The sequence below is a fragment of the Odocoileus virginianus genome, chromosome 14 (genome assembly GCF_023699985.2).
Source record: "Odocoileus virginianus isolate 20LAN1187 ecotype Illinois chromosome 14, Ovbor_1.2, whole genome shotgun sequence".
NCBI classification, from domain to species: Eukaryota; Metazoa; Chordata; class Mammalia; order Artiodactyla; family Cervidae; genus Odocoileus; species Odocoileus virginianus.
Window position 1 is genome coordinate 31691324 of NC_069687.1, and position 13297 is coordinate 31704620.

Below are 13297 nucleotides of genomic sequence, written 5' to 3' on the forward strand. Positions count from 1 at the left end.
CATTTCACCCCCAGAAGCATCAGAAAATTCTTCCCTAACTTCTCAAAACAAACTTTTATTTTAATTTTAATTCACTAAATTGTTATAAAAATAAGATGGTAGTGGAGAAGAGAGTATTGTGAAATCAAAGAAGCAATGATAGCTCTCCCAAAAAGTTCAAAACTCCTCTCTAGTCTAGACAGACAGTTGTTTCTCAGAAAACTACATTCCCAAAGCTAGAAATAGAAAGCAGAAAGCTTTTTCAATTCTCCATTTTTTGTACCTTTCTTGTAAGGCTTTTACTGGGGTTATTTTTTTCTCTTTTCCATAGCATAAAGAAGTGACTCTTGCTAAATGATAAAAACCAAACTTGTTGAAGCTGGCATCAAGCAACATTTTTACCTGGCCTGAATTATTTTAAGTAATTGAAACCTTCACTGTGATAGCCAGTGCCACAAGGCATCATGTAGTGAACTCAGGAGAAGTCAAGGGTTGTGACCTGAAATTCAAACCTGGCTTAAGAAGCTGATAATAGAATTTAGACATTCCAAGTTGGAGACAGTTACTAGTTTTCAAAGTAAAAATCAGAAATTCTAAGTTTGCTCCCATTCTATTTTACCCACCTCTTGAAATTAACCCCTTTCTATGCTAACAAAGGGATCCATCTGCCTACCTCCAATTCTCCTGGGACCTTTACTTTAGGCTTCCCTAGAGGATCAGCCAGTTTCAATTCTGCTGAATACAGAACCCCCCCCCACCCCACCCCACCCCCACCACTGCACCCTAGTTCCTTCCTAAGCATCCTCTGAGCAGAGCACCCATCCTGGCCTCTGGTCATGATTGTGTTGGTCTAGTACGATCTCTGAGTCAACCCCCAGGACTGTGATGGCTTCCAACTCTGAGTTAGGAAGAGTGCTGGAAACCATCAGCTCTTTTGTCAGGATCAGACATTTGTGGACATTTGTCCAGTGTCACCGTCCTAAGAATCAGATTAGAAGAGAGTTTGTTTTGTACTTTTCCTGTATCTTTTTTTTAAAATGCACTTTATCTTGCTCTGAACAGTATTTTTTTCTTCCTGCCTTCCAGGGTAAAGCCAAGAAATTTCCAACATCTGTCAGTCATCCAAGAATAAAACAGGCTGAAGTCCATTTGGATTCACAGCTCCATTTCCTAGGGCTTTTAATCCAAATTCTCAAACTCAAATTCCTGTCATAAGTGAAGAACTAACCATCATTTGTTGGACAAAGGAGCTGAGACATAAAGAAATAATTCTGATGCTGAAGAGTTAATAATGCAGAATCCTAGGTCTCAGCCTCAGAGATGTCAGTGAAACAGATTTATTAAAAGACAAAGAAATGGCACTTTAACATTCTAGGCAATTTCCAGATAGCTCAGTGGAAAAGAATCCGCCTGCCAAGGCAGAAGATGCAAAAGATGTGGGTTTGATCCCTGGGTTGGGAAGATCCCCTGGAGGAGGAAATGGCAACCCACTCCAGTATTCTTGCCTGGAAAATTCCATGGACAGAGGAGGCTGGGGGGCTACAGTCCATGGTGTCACAAAGCACTGGACACTACTGAGTGACTGAACAAGCATGCCCACCAGGTAATTCTAGGGAGGTAGACTGCATTTTTAGAAAAGAGATCAGCGTAGCTGAAAATGGCTGGAGTTGGGGAAGAAAGTCCCAGGGATTGTTGGTGTGTAGCCACCTGGACAGGGGAGGGCAGGGGGGAGGTTCTGCATGAAGGACAGGGCTGCAGGGCACAAAGTGTGAACTGTTACTCCACCTTCCAGCTGCTGTTCCCCACTAGACCCTAGGCAGTAAGGTCAAAGCCGCTGTGCCAAACCTTAAGCGGTGGCCTGATTTCCCAAATCCTGCTGCTCTCATCCCACACCCCTGGGCGATTTCATGCCTCACCTGTAAGCTCAGCCCCACTCTGGATGCCAACACTAGCAAATGGGATGAAAACGACTTTGGTCGGGCTGAAACCTCAGGTGACTCAGTGGTAAAGAATTTACCTGCCGAGCATGAAATGTGGGGATTTGATCCCCTGGAGAAGGAAATGGCAACCCACTCTGGTATTCTTGCCTGGGAAATCCCATGGACAGAGGAGCCTGGTGGGCTACAGTCCATGGGGTCACGAAGAGGTGGAACCACACTACTGAGTGACTAACATAACAATAGGACAGTAATCCTCAACCTTTCCCCCTTGATATCTCTCAAAGCAATTTTTAAAGCAATCTCACTCATTTCTGAGTTGACACCTACATTTTTCATCATCAGTTTAAATTGCTGCAAAGCATTACCTTCTGTCATGTTGTATATTTTGACATTGTAAAACCGAGCTGTCATTTAAAAATAAAATAATAAAAAACTGAACTGTCATGTGACTCTTAAGCAAACTAAGCAGAATCTAAAGGTTATGATTGGGTATCTACCACTATTCATCAGGGCTTCCCTGGTGGCTTAGGTGGTAAAGAATCCACTTGCCAATGCCAGGGACACGGGTTTGATCCCTGAGTCTGGAAGATTCCTCGGAGGAGGAAATGGCAACCCACTCTGGTATTCTTACCTGGAAAATCCCATGGACAGAGGAGCCTGGCAGGCTATGGTCCATAGGGTTGCAAAGAGTCAGACAAAGCAACTCTTCATTGATCTATTTAAAATACACATGAACAAAAAAAAAAAAATAAAATAAAATAAAATACACATGAACAAGGGATTCTCTGGTGTTCCAGTGGTTACCAAGACTCAGGGTTTTCTCTGCCAAGTTGGATCCTTGGTCTGCAAACTAAGATCCTGCAAAGTGCGTGGTGAGGCCAAAATAAATAAAATAAAACATACATGAATGAATCCTTCTTTAATAATCACAAGTTTTATAGCAATTTTTTCCTCTTGAAATCATATTTCCATCTGACTTCCTCCATATAATTTCATCCTAATACATTTTTTCTTTTATTGATCATTCTATCATACTTTCTCTATTATAATATACATTTATACATATTTATATATAGGTATAGATTTATATTCACACACACATATAATTTGATATTTAAAGTTTTTTTTATTTTCAGTGACCAAAAGGGTCTGAGTTGAAAAATGTCCTTTGAGTCTGATTATCACTATAATTTTGGTAAGACCAACATAAATATATTGCAAATCATTGAACACAGAAAGTGAGTCCTATTGGAAATGCACCTCTAACTGAATAGAACTTATTCTAGTTTTTCTACAGATAAATACCACTTTATATTAGAATGAGCCAGAGTTCAGCCAGTTATAAAATTTTCTATTTTTATGTATGAAAGTCCTGAGAAATCTTTTTCATGTAAATAATTATATGGAAATGGAAGGGGCTTGTTATAGCAATGCAATTCAGTTCTTTGAATATTTCTGAGCCAATTTTAATCATTTATCAACTGACAACTTGATCATACTCTTGAATTTTCTTAAAGCAAAGAAAGAAGAAATCATATGAGTTGCAAAAGGTTTATTGTGCAATCATGAAATAATTTCATTTCTCCCACCAGCACCAGTATTTCAAATAACACCTTGGTGCCCTATAGGTTATTACATTCTAGGGCATGTTTTCTTGAAGGAGCCAAAAATGGGTTCTTAGAATGAGAAAAAAACAAATCTTACTCTTCCTGCATATAAAGAATAGATATGCATACAGAACCTGAACAAAAATACAGGGTATATATATGGTATTAATTTTTATGATGGGGGTGATAAGGAAAAAATGACTGAAAATCTCCTTAAGAGGCCATGATGGGGAAAATAAAGGCTGAGAAACACTGCTCAAAGGCAAAATCTCACTATTAGATTTGGAATGAGAAGAGTTACACCTTTTCCTTAAAAGGAAAGGGGCATTCATGAGAGAGGAATGAGAAAGGGAGCCAGCTTTAGCCACAGATTAATTTTAGGAAAAAATTCATAACAAGTTATGTTAAATAAATTCATATATGTAAAGTATTGGCACAAAGGTAACTGCTAAATATCAGTTATTGCTGTTGCTTTGGACCATGATGAGCATCTGGAAACTGAGTCCCTTAAAACTGTCTTTATATTCCATAGAGGATAGTTGTCCCCAGGGAAACTTATATCTCACTTTCAAAATCACTGAGTTAGATTAGAATCAGATGCTTATAATGGAGACTGAAGGTAATAACAGTTACACTAGATAGAAATTTGTTTCTTTGTTCCACAGAAGTGGGAACTGATATGGTGGCTCCTAATCAGGATCCCAAAGTCCTGGTATCTTGCTTCTCTAGGATTTCACATGTGTATGCACGGTTGCTCTCACCTTCCCCTCTAGTTCCTGGCAAACACCATTCTACCCTCTTCTTTTATGAGTTTAACTTTTTTCAATTTTACATAAAAGTGAGATCATGCAGTATTTGCCTATCTCTGTCCATCTTGTTTCACTTGGCATGTGTCCTCTAGGTTCACCTATGTTGTCACAAATAGCAAAATTTCTTTCTTTTTTGAAGGCTGAATGTTACCGCATTGCATACAAGGTAACCCATAACCTTTTTCTACACCTTCTTGTGCACTCAGTCGCTCAGTCTGCCCAACTCTTTGTGACCTCCATGGACTGTAGCCCACCAGGCTCCTCTGTCCATGGGATTCTCCAGGCAAGAATACTGGAGTGGGGTGCCATTTCCTTCTCTGGAAGATCTTCCTGGCCCAGGGATCGAACTTGCATCTCTTTTGTCTCCTGCACTGCAGGTGGATTCTCTACCTGCTGAGCCACTGGGGAAGCCACACCTTCTTATACTACATAATTAAAAATCAATTGTACATGGAAATCTGAAGGTACTGATTAACTGCTCCCCTAATGTCTTAAGACCTGGAAGAGAAGTCAGGCACTGGTATTCCGTGACTCTCAAGAGTGTATTACATGGAGACTGTAAAAGACACTGTAAACAAGTGCCTAACTGTATAACTGCCTATGCGTTCTAAAAGGCCATGGTGAGTTCTAACACAAGCTGAACGTATGATATGATATTATTTGATGAGAAACCTGTGTAGACCCATGTTATCACTCTTGCCAATTAGAAGGAGAGTTTGGTTTTTGTGACCATATTTGTATCTAAGTAGAGGTAAATGATGATCAGGTGAAAGGGACAGTTTAAATTCAGTTGACAGCATGCACAAAAAATTATTAAAAACATTAAGTAAAAATTATTTACTAGTTCATAGTAAATAAGTCAAATATGGGGGGAGCAGTCCATCAGGATGGGTTACACTATGCTGAAAAAACAAATAACCCTTGTTCAAAATCTTAACAACAACAAATACAGAAAAGTCCTTGAAAAGCTCTAATCATGGCCACATAAAAATATAGGAGACTCTGGACTTTTCCTGATGGTCCAGTGGTTAAGACTCTATGGTTCAATGTAGGGACCGTGGGTTCCATCTCTGGTTGGGAAACTAAGATCCTACATGCCATGTGGTCAAAAGCAAATAGATATATTAATAGACATGGATATACCAATCAATCCTAAAGGAAATCAACCCTACATATTCATTGGAAGGACTGATGCTGAAATTGAAGCTCCAATAATTTGGCTGCTGGATGCAAAGAGCTGGCTCATTTGGAAAAGATCCTGATGCTGGGAAAGATTGAGGGCAGGAGGAGAAGGAGGCAACAGACAATGAGATGGTTGGATGACATCACTAACTCAATGGACATGAGTTTGAGCAAACTCTTGTAGATGGTGAAAGACAGAAACCTGGTGTGCTGCAGTCAATGGGATTACAAAGAGTTGGACATGACTGAACTACTGAACAATGGCATAGATTCCCTGGTAGCTCAGACGGTAAAAAAGAAAAATCTACCTGCAATATGGGAGATTCGACCCCTGGGTTGGGAAGATCCCCTGGAGAAAGGAATGGCAACCCACTCCAGTATTCTTGCCTGGAGAACTCCATGGACAGAGGAGCCTGGCCTGCTGAAGTCCATGGGGTCAAAAAGAGTCGGACACAACTGAGTGACTAACACTATCACACTTCCTTCATAGACATAGACATAGATATAGATATGAGACTTGCTTGATTTTTGTGTTCGAAACAATAGAGTATCAACCCCTAAACAAAAATTTATACACTAAATTTACAGGGAAGGATGGGGAGTGAGGAAGGGGAGTTCCAGTCTCAGCACAACAGGCTTTCCCAGTGGAGATGGTGTAAGGACTCTGGTCCAGAAGCCTTGATCTTCTCTGGGCTGAAATTATGGAATTCTCCCTCTGCCTTCCCAGCCCAGCCCTCCGTCTCTGGCACTGCTCACATTCAGCAAGGTCCCACTCAGCAGAACTGACAAATGGAGAGAATCAGTCTTGCAGTTGGGCTCCTGCAGATTGCAGCCTGTCATGGCTGACTGGGTCTCTTAGAAGATCTCCGAGCTTTTCCTTGTCCCCGAGACACTTGGTGCATGTTACTCCTGCCACACTCATACTCACAGATGTCCCTTCTCTTCTCCTCTAGGAAGGATTCACCCTCTCTAGAATGTGATTCCTTTCAATTTATTTGTGTCCAATATTTTTTTTCTTTTGCTTTGTTTTGGCTTTTAAGAGAGCTTAGGAATTGATGCTTTTGAACTGCAGTGCTGGAGAAGACTCTTGAAAGTCCCCTGGACTGTGAGGAGATCCAACCAGTCCATCCTAAAGGACATCAGTCCTGAATATTCATTGGGAGGACTGATGCTGAAGCTGAAACTCCAATACTTTGGCCATCTGATGTGAAGAACTGACTTATTTGAAAAGACCCTGATGCAGGGAAAGATTGAAGTGGGGAGGAGAAGGGGAGGACAGAAGATGGGATGGTTGGATGGCATCACCGACTCAATGGAAATGAGTTTGAGTAAACTTCGGGTGTTGGTGATAGACAGGGAGGCCTGATGTGCTGCAGTCCATGGGATCACAAAGAGTCGGACATGACTGAGCGACTGAACTGAACTGAACTGAACTGAGCAATAGGCTATTTTATCTATTTTTATTTATTTATCCCACGGCATGTGGGATCTTAATTCCCCCACCACGGGTTGAACCCATGCCCCATGCATTGGAAGTGCAGTGTTAACCACCAGACTGCTAGGGAAGTCCCCTTCAATGTTTTCTTTAATGCTCTTTTTGAAAAGTTTATCCATTTTTGTCTCAGTGTTATAGAGAAAGCAGTGGTCTTGATCTCTGTGAGGCAGCAGTAAGCAGCGGTGTGAAGCAAGATCTTAGTTCCCTGCCCAGGAACTGAACCTGAGAAGCCTGGATGAGAACCAGGGATCCTAGCCACCAGACCAGCAAGGGCTAGAGGCTACAAGCTATCTTCCCCTGGATCTTTGCCCCCAGTGAAAACTGCATTTATCATGGAGGCAGACACTATAAATGCAGGTACAAAGTTTATCACTAGAGACATAGCACAATAACAAGTGGGAGAGCAGGCAGAGAAACAATGTTGTTTAGTTAGGACAGAAGCAAGGCAGAGATGCATCCCTGGAGAGAAAGGGTGTGGGCCCCCATAGTGAGGAAAAGTACAATAAAGAGGTGGTTAAGTCATTCACATAGATCAGTTCTTCTGGGTCTTTGTCTCCCTTCAGGCCAAGTATCTGGTTTCTTTTTCCACACCTGACCTACCCTGGGACAACCCCGTGGGGTGCACATGCACCCCTCAGCCAAGATGGATCTTGAAGTGAAGGCTTCTGGGAGGAGCAAGACTCATTATGGCCTGGCATTATTCTCTGGCTTTTGACCCACAAAGTGAAGTCGCTCAGTCATGTCCGACTCTGCGACCCCATGGACTATAGCCTACCAGGCTCCTCCATCCATGGGATTTTCCAGGCAATAGTACTGGAGTGGGTTGCCATTTCCTTCTCCAGGGGATCTTCCTGACCCAGGGATCGAACCTGGGTCTCCCGCATTGTAGACAGACGCTTTACTGTCTGGGCCACCAGGGAAGTCCTAAGGAGTCTTTCTGTGCATGTGTAGTGTCTCCCTTGTCCCAAAAAGGGGAAAACAGAGATCTCTTAATCCTTTATTCAAACAGAGCTTTGCCCCCTCTTTGTCCTGCCATGCCTATTTCCTTAAGGTGTTTACGGGAGATGAACACTGGCTATTTACCCTGTTTCTGTTGGTACTTCCATTTCGGAGGGCGAACAGGAGGCTGATTGTAAATGCCTAAACTGGAGCCCACCTATCTCTTGTCTCAGAAAATGCTAACAGCTGTAAGTATCCAGCATAAAATCCACTTCTTCATGCCCCATTAAATGCAAACGGGAGGCCAGTTGTAAATGTACAATCTGGAGCCCATCTATCTCCTACCTTAGTCTATACCAACTATCTATGGGAAGTTGGAAGAATCACTTTGGAAAAGCAGATTTTGTCCTCCCTGTTTAAGCTCATACAGTGGAAATTATGCTGGCTGTTATTCCATATCCTCTAGTGATTTTGTTTGAACATCATGTGGAATAATTTTCTTTCTCTCATGTGCTTTAGCTGAAAATCCAAATTCCCTGAACATGATTATCTACTGCAGAAGGCCCAGATTGGTGGATGCTTTCTGCAGATATATTTTCTTTAGCCTGTATGTGTGTGTGTGTTCACACATTTAATTTTAAATTTTTTTGCAATATTTAAAAATTGAGGTTTTTCACATGAACATTTCTATGTCCACATTTTCATTTGTCAAGAGTGACCTCTGAAAGCACTGGTTGGTCTTACACTCCTGCATGGCCATGATGAGCTGAAGCAGAACAATGACCCCCACCCACAGGACTTGCACTCTCATTACCTGCCTGTAGGCATTTGAAATTGCAACTCCTGATCTAATGAGTGAATTGGAACTGACATGAGGGAAGGCTCCACAATGGCATCCCACTGTACTTGAAATAAATCCAAGGATACATCCAGATCCATGCCATGACCTAAAAAACCCTACATGGTCTGGTCCCTGCCCCCACCTCCCCCTGACTCACTCCACTGCCTCATTGCTGCCCTTCAGATCTGTCAAACAGACCCCAGCTCAGGCCTTGGCTATTTCCTCTGAACTTCTATTTCCCCTCAGAGAATCACATGGCTCAGTTCCTAACTTTATTCATATCTCAGCTCAAACATCACCCCTTAGAGAGGATTTTCCTGGCTGTCCCAACTAAAGTAGCACTTCTTATGACTCTATTTGGGCTTCCCAGGTGGTAATAGTGGTAAAGAACCCAACTGCCAATGCAGGAGACGTAAGAGATGTGGGTCTGGTCCCTGTGTCAGGAATATCTCCTGGAGGAGGGCATGGCAACCCACTCCAGTATTCTTGGCTGGAGAATCCCATGGACAGGAGTCTGGTGGGCTACAGTTCACAGAGTCACAAAGAGTCAGACTCAACTGAAGCAACCAAGCATGCACATGACTCTATTTGGGTAGAACATGTCTATCTGAAACTTCATCTATTTGTTAGATTGCTGTCTGTCTTACTATCAATCATCCACACTATTTATTCCATTTTATTTGTGTCTATATCTCTCCAATGTTTTTTAAATGCTCTTTTTGTCCATGTTTGTCTCAATGTTATAGAGAAAGAATGGTCTATTCCAACCATCTATAACCTAACAGAGAATCGCTTTGTAAAAGTAGATTCTGTCTTCCCTGATTAGACTCATACAGTGGAAATTGTACTGACTGATATTCCACATCCTCTACTAACTTTGTTTGGATATCATGTGGAATTTTCTTTCTTTCAGAACCCAGATATGAGTTCTGTGAGCACAAATATTCTTTTTCACTTCTGTACCCCAGCAACTGCATCACTGGCTGGCACTTATATCTTGTCATATAAACAGATGCCTAAATGGTGGTGCTTTTTTTTTTTACCTCAAATAATTGGTCTTATGGTTTTCCTTTTCAGAGAAAGGAGGGAGTTGAATTCATCAACTCTAATATTACTTCTAGCTTGAACTTTTTGTTCTTCTCACTGTCAGTCTCATAGCAATTTGTAGGTTTCAATCTAGCCCCCCTGTCCTCTTGGGAAACACCCCAAAATGCCCATTTTACAGATAGAAATTGAGAGAAATGTGAATAATGTCATGCCCAGTGGTAAAAAGGAAGACAAGAATCTTCATATGCAAAGGAGGAGAACCGAGGCTGACACTTCACGTGCTAATAGCCACATGGAGCTATTGGCTACCCATTAGGCAGAACTAATCATAGAAGATTGTGTTTAAGTGCTCTTGGGCAATTCTTACTAGAAGCAGCCAAGCAACTGGCTTCCCACTCTCTGAGCCCAGTTGCTTTTTACTGGAATTCCCACATTCTCCCTTTCTTGCTGAAAGCATTCACAATCTATGAGAACATGACCATTAAACAAAATGGAGTCAGTGAAGTTCTGAGAAACAGCCCAGGACTGGCTGCAACTTTTCACAGTTTTTGAAATGGCTGCTCAGCACCCCAGTTCCATCCCGCACTCACTTCTTTGGAACTACTATGGACTCCAGGGTACCTATGTGTCGTGGGAGCCCGGGTCCTTCCCTGTGGCTTCCCACTGCTCCCAAGGGCCTGGACATTACTCAACCATGTCCTGCTGAGCATCACAAATCACCCTCTATCTTTTAAAAACAAAAACAAAAAAAACAGACTCACTGGAGTTACTCCAATTCACTTTCTTTCTTGGAATTCATGACTTCTTTTGATGTTTATCAACACATCACGACCTAGCGTGCTTGCCAAGATCATGTCTAGGCTTTAGTGATGTATCATCTCCCCATAGCTTATTGCAGGAACTTCCCACCTCTTTTGGGGTCCAAAAGATCCTTGAGCAGCCTAAGTTGGCAAGATGCCAGGAAACAAGGCCTCTGCTCTCAGCTCAACATCTTACTCATGAGGCTTTGAGAGTTAGTGCGTCTTGGGGAAGGATTCCAGGAAGATGTGTGGCTTTGGAATAACTACAGAGGTCAGCTAAGTAAGTTAAATAAGGCTGGAAATCATGATTATGGCCAACACTAGACAAGGTGATGAAGTTGAGGTGTTTATCTTTGGCTTCTCTTCAAGCTCTCCTGAGAAACCTCTCTTTTATTTTTCCCTTTTGTCCCCTGCTTGTCCAGGATTCTATCCTGCCTGCTCACTCCTTCAGGGCAGTAACTTTGGGGCTGTTTATCTGTTTTTCTCTCCCATGGAAATTTAATTGGTTAAGACCAACCAGCTAGTAAAACAAGTTAATTTGCTTAAAGATAGGAACCCTTTTCCTGGTTCCTTCAGAGGGCAGTGAAGACCCTAAGATACTACCATTGTGTGTGTGTGTGTGTTTCTGTGGCACAGTGAAAGTAATGGTGTTATCCGTTCAGTCATGTCGATCTTTGCAACCCCATTGACTATAGCCCACTAGTCTCCTCTGTCCATTGAATTCTCCAGGCAAGAATATTGAAGCGGGTAGCCATTCCCTTCAAGGGATCTTCCCAACCCAGAGACTGAACCCTGGTCTGCATTGCAGGCAGATTCTTCACCATCTGAGCCACCAGGAAAGCCCCTAAGTGTGAAAGTGAAAGTCACTCAGTCATGTCCGACTCTCTGAGACCCTTTGGACTGTTGCTCAACAAAGAGCCTTGGATTTCATTAGGTTCTAAGACTATGCCCACAACCTCAAAAAAGATTGAAGCCACTACTGGTGAATATTATTAGTTGATCATTGCAGGGGGGTTTCTTCTCAGGTAATGTTTGCTTTTAACCACAGTGTGATGGAGAAGCCATCCTCTGATAAATATCTCTGCCTCAGGAAATAATAATAGAGAAGTTTTAGGGCCAGAGGCAAGAGAGGTCAGAAAGCCCTTTCAGAGCAAGAAGCAACCTCTTACTGCCTTTGAGGTCATATGTAATCATCTCCACTTAGGGCCAAGGGAAGCTTTTCTAGGTTGCATTGCTTTTCTCGGAATGCAAAACCTTTCCACTCTCCATAAAGAAAATGTATGCTTTCTCCCACAGTTACGAAGGGTAAGAGAGTGTAGGAATAAATTGAAAGGTTGAGACTGATACACACACACTACTATATATAAAATAGATAACTAATAAGGACCTACTGTATAGCACAAGGAACTCTACTCAATACTCTGTAATAGCCTATATGGGAAAAGAATCTTAAAAAGAGTGGATAGATGCACAACTGATTCACTTTTCTGTCCACCTGAAGCTAACAAAAGATTGTAAATCAACTATACTCCAATTTAAAAAATGTAATGTATGTTTGCTTTAGAAAGTTTTTAAAAAACAAATCGGGCTTAAGAGGTTACAGGTGAATTTTGTGAAGTGGTGGCGGGGCGTGCTGAGGGCCCAGGAGACAGTTTTTGTCCCCACTCTACCATTCATTTGCTGAGCAAACTGCTGAAAATGCTTAGCCTCTCTCAGCCTCAGATTTCTCATTTTTAAAAATAAAATCTGTGCAACCCTCTCCAGTCCTGTGATTCTAAGAAAGATGCCAAAAGTCTACTTTCAATAAAAAATTTTGTACTGCCCTTTATTGAGATGGAGCAGTTGTTTTTAATAGCTGGATGGGGGGGGGGGGGAGGTGGGAGGGATATCCAACCAAACACTAAGTTGTTTTCTTCCTTTTTAGAATGTTAGCATCTTGTCCGAAGGAGCAAAACCTGCTCTTGAAAGCTTCAAAACAGTTTGTGGTGGGATTGCGATTTTTGTCTCCGAAAGATTAATTGGAAACAAACTCTAAGGAAGAAAATTCAAAGCCCATTTCTATGCTTCCTGCCTTTCAGATCTTCTAACATGTAAATGGACCATTACAAAGAGGATTAGTCATTAGAATGGTCTGCGTGAAGACCGGCATTCAGCGTCCCTTTCCTCCTCGCCAGAGTCCTGAGTGACCAGCATTCTAATGGCTTTCTTTTCAGTTTGCAGGAGGACGAGTCGCATACTAACTCCAGATCCTGTGTCCTCAACTTTAATTAACAACAGTCTTAACAAACCGGAGGCTCTTCCCCACCCTCAGATTGTGCCTTAAGTCAGAACAAAATGTGGCAGTGCTGGGCACTCCAGATATCCACAATCAGGAAATATAATGATTGTTTTTTTTAAATTTAAGGATGCTGCTTTTGAACCCTGGATTCTTGTTGGCCCTTCCTAGATTTGTTTCTGTTCTATGTCTTGTCTCTTTCACCTTTTTATACTTACGTACTAGGTTTGAAGGTTTTGTTTTCTTGGCAAATTTCCCTAGATGACTGCAGTTTTCTGATTGCTTGATTCTCCCCATCACTGGTCTTTTCCCCTTCTTTTCTTCTTCTGATACAGAGACACCTCCTTACTTAGCAATCTCCGGTTTTCTAGCATGATTGAGAA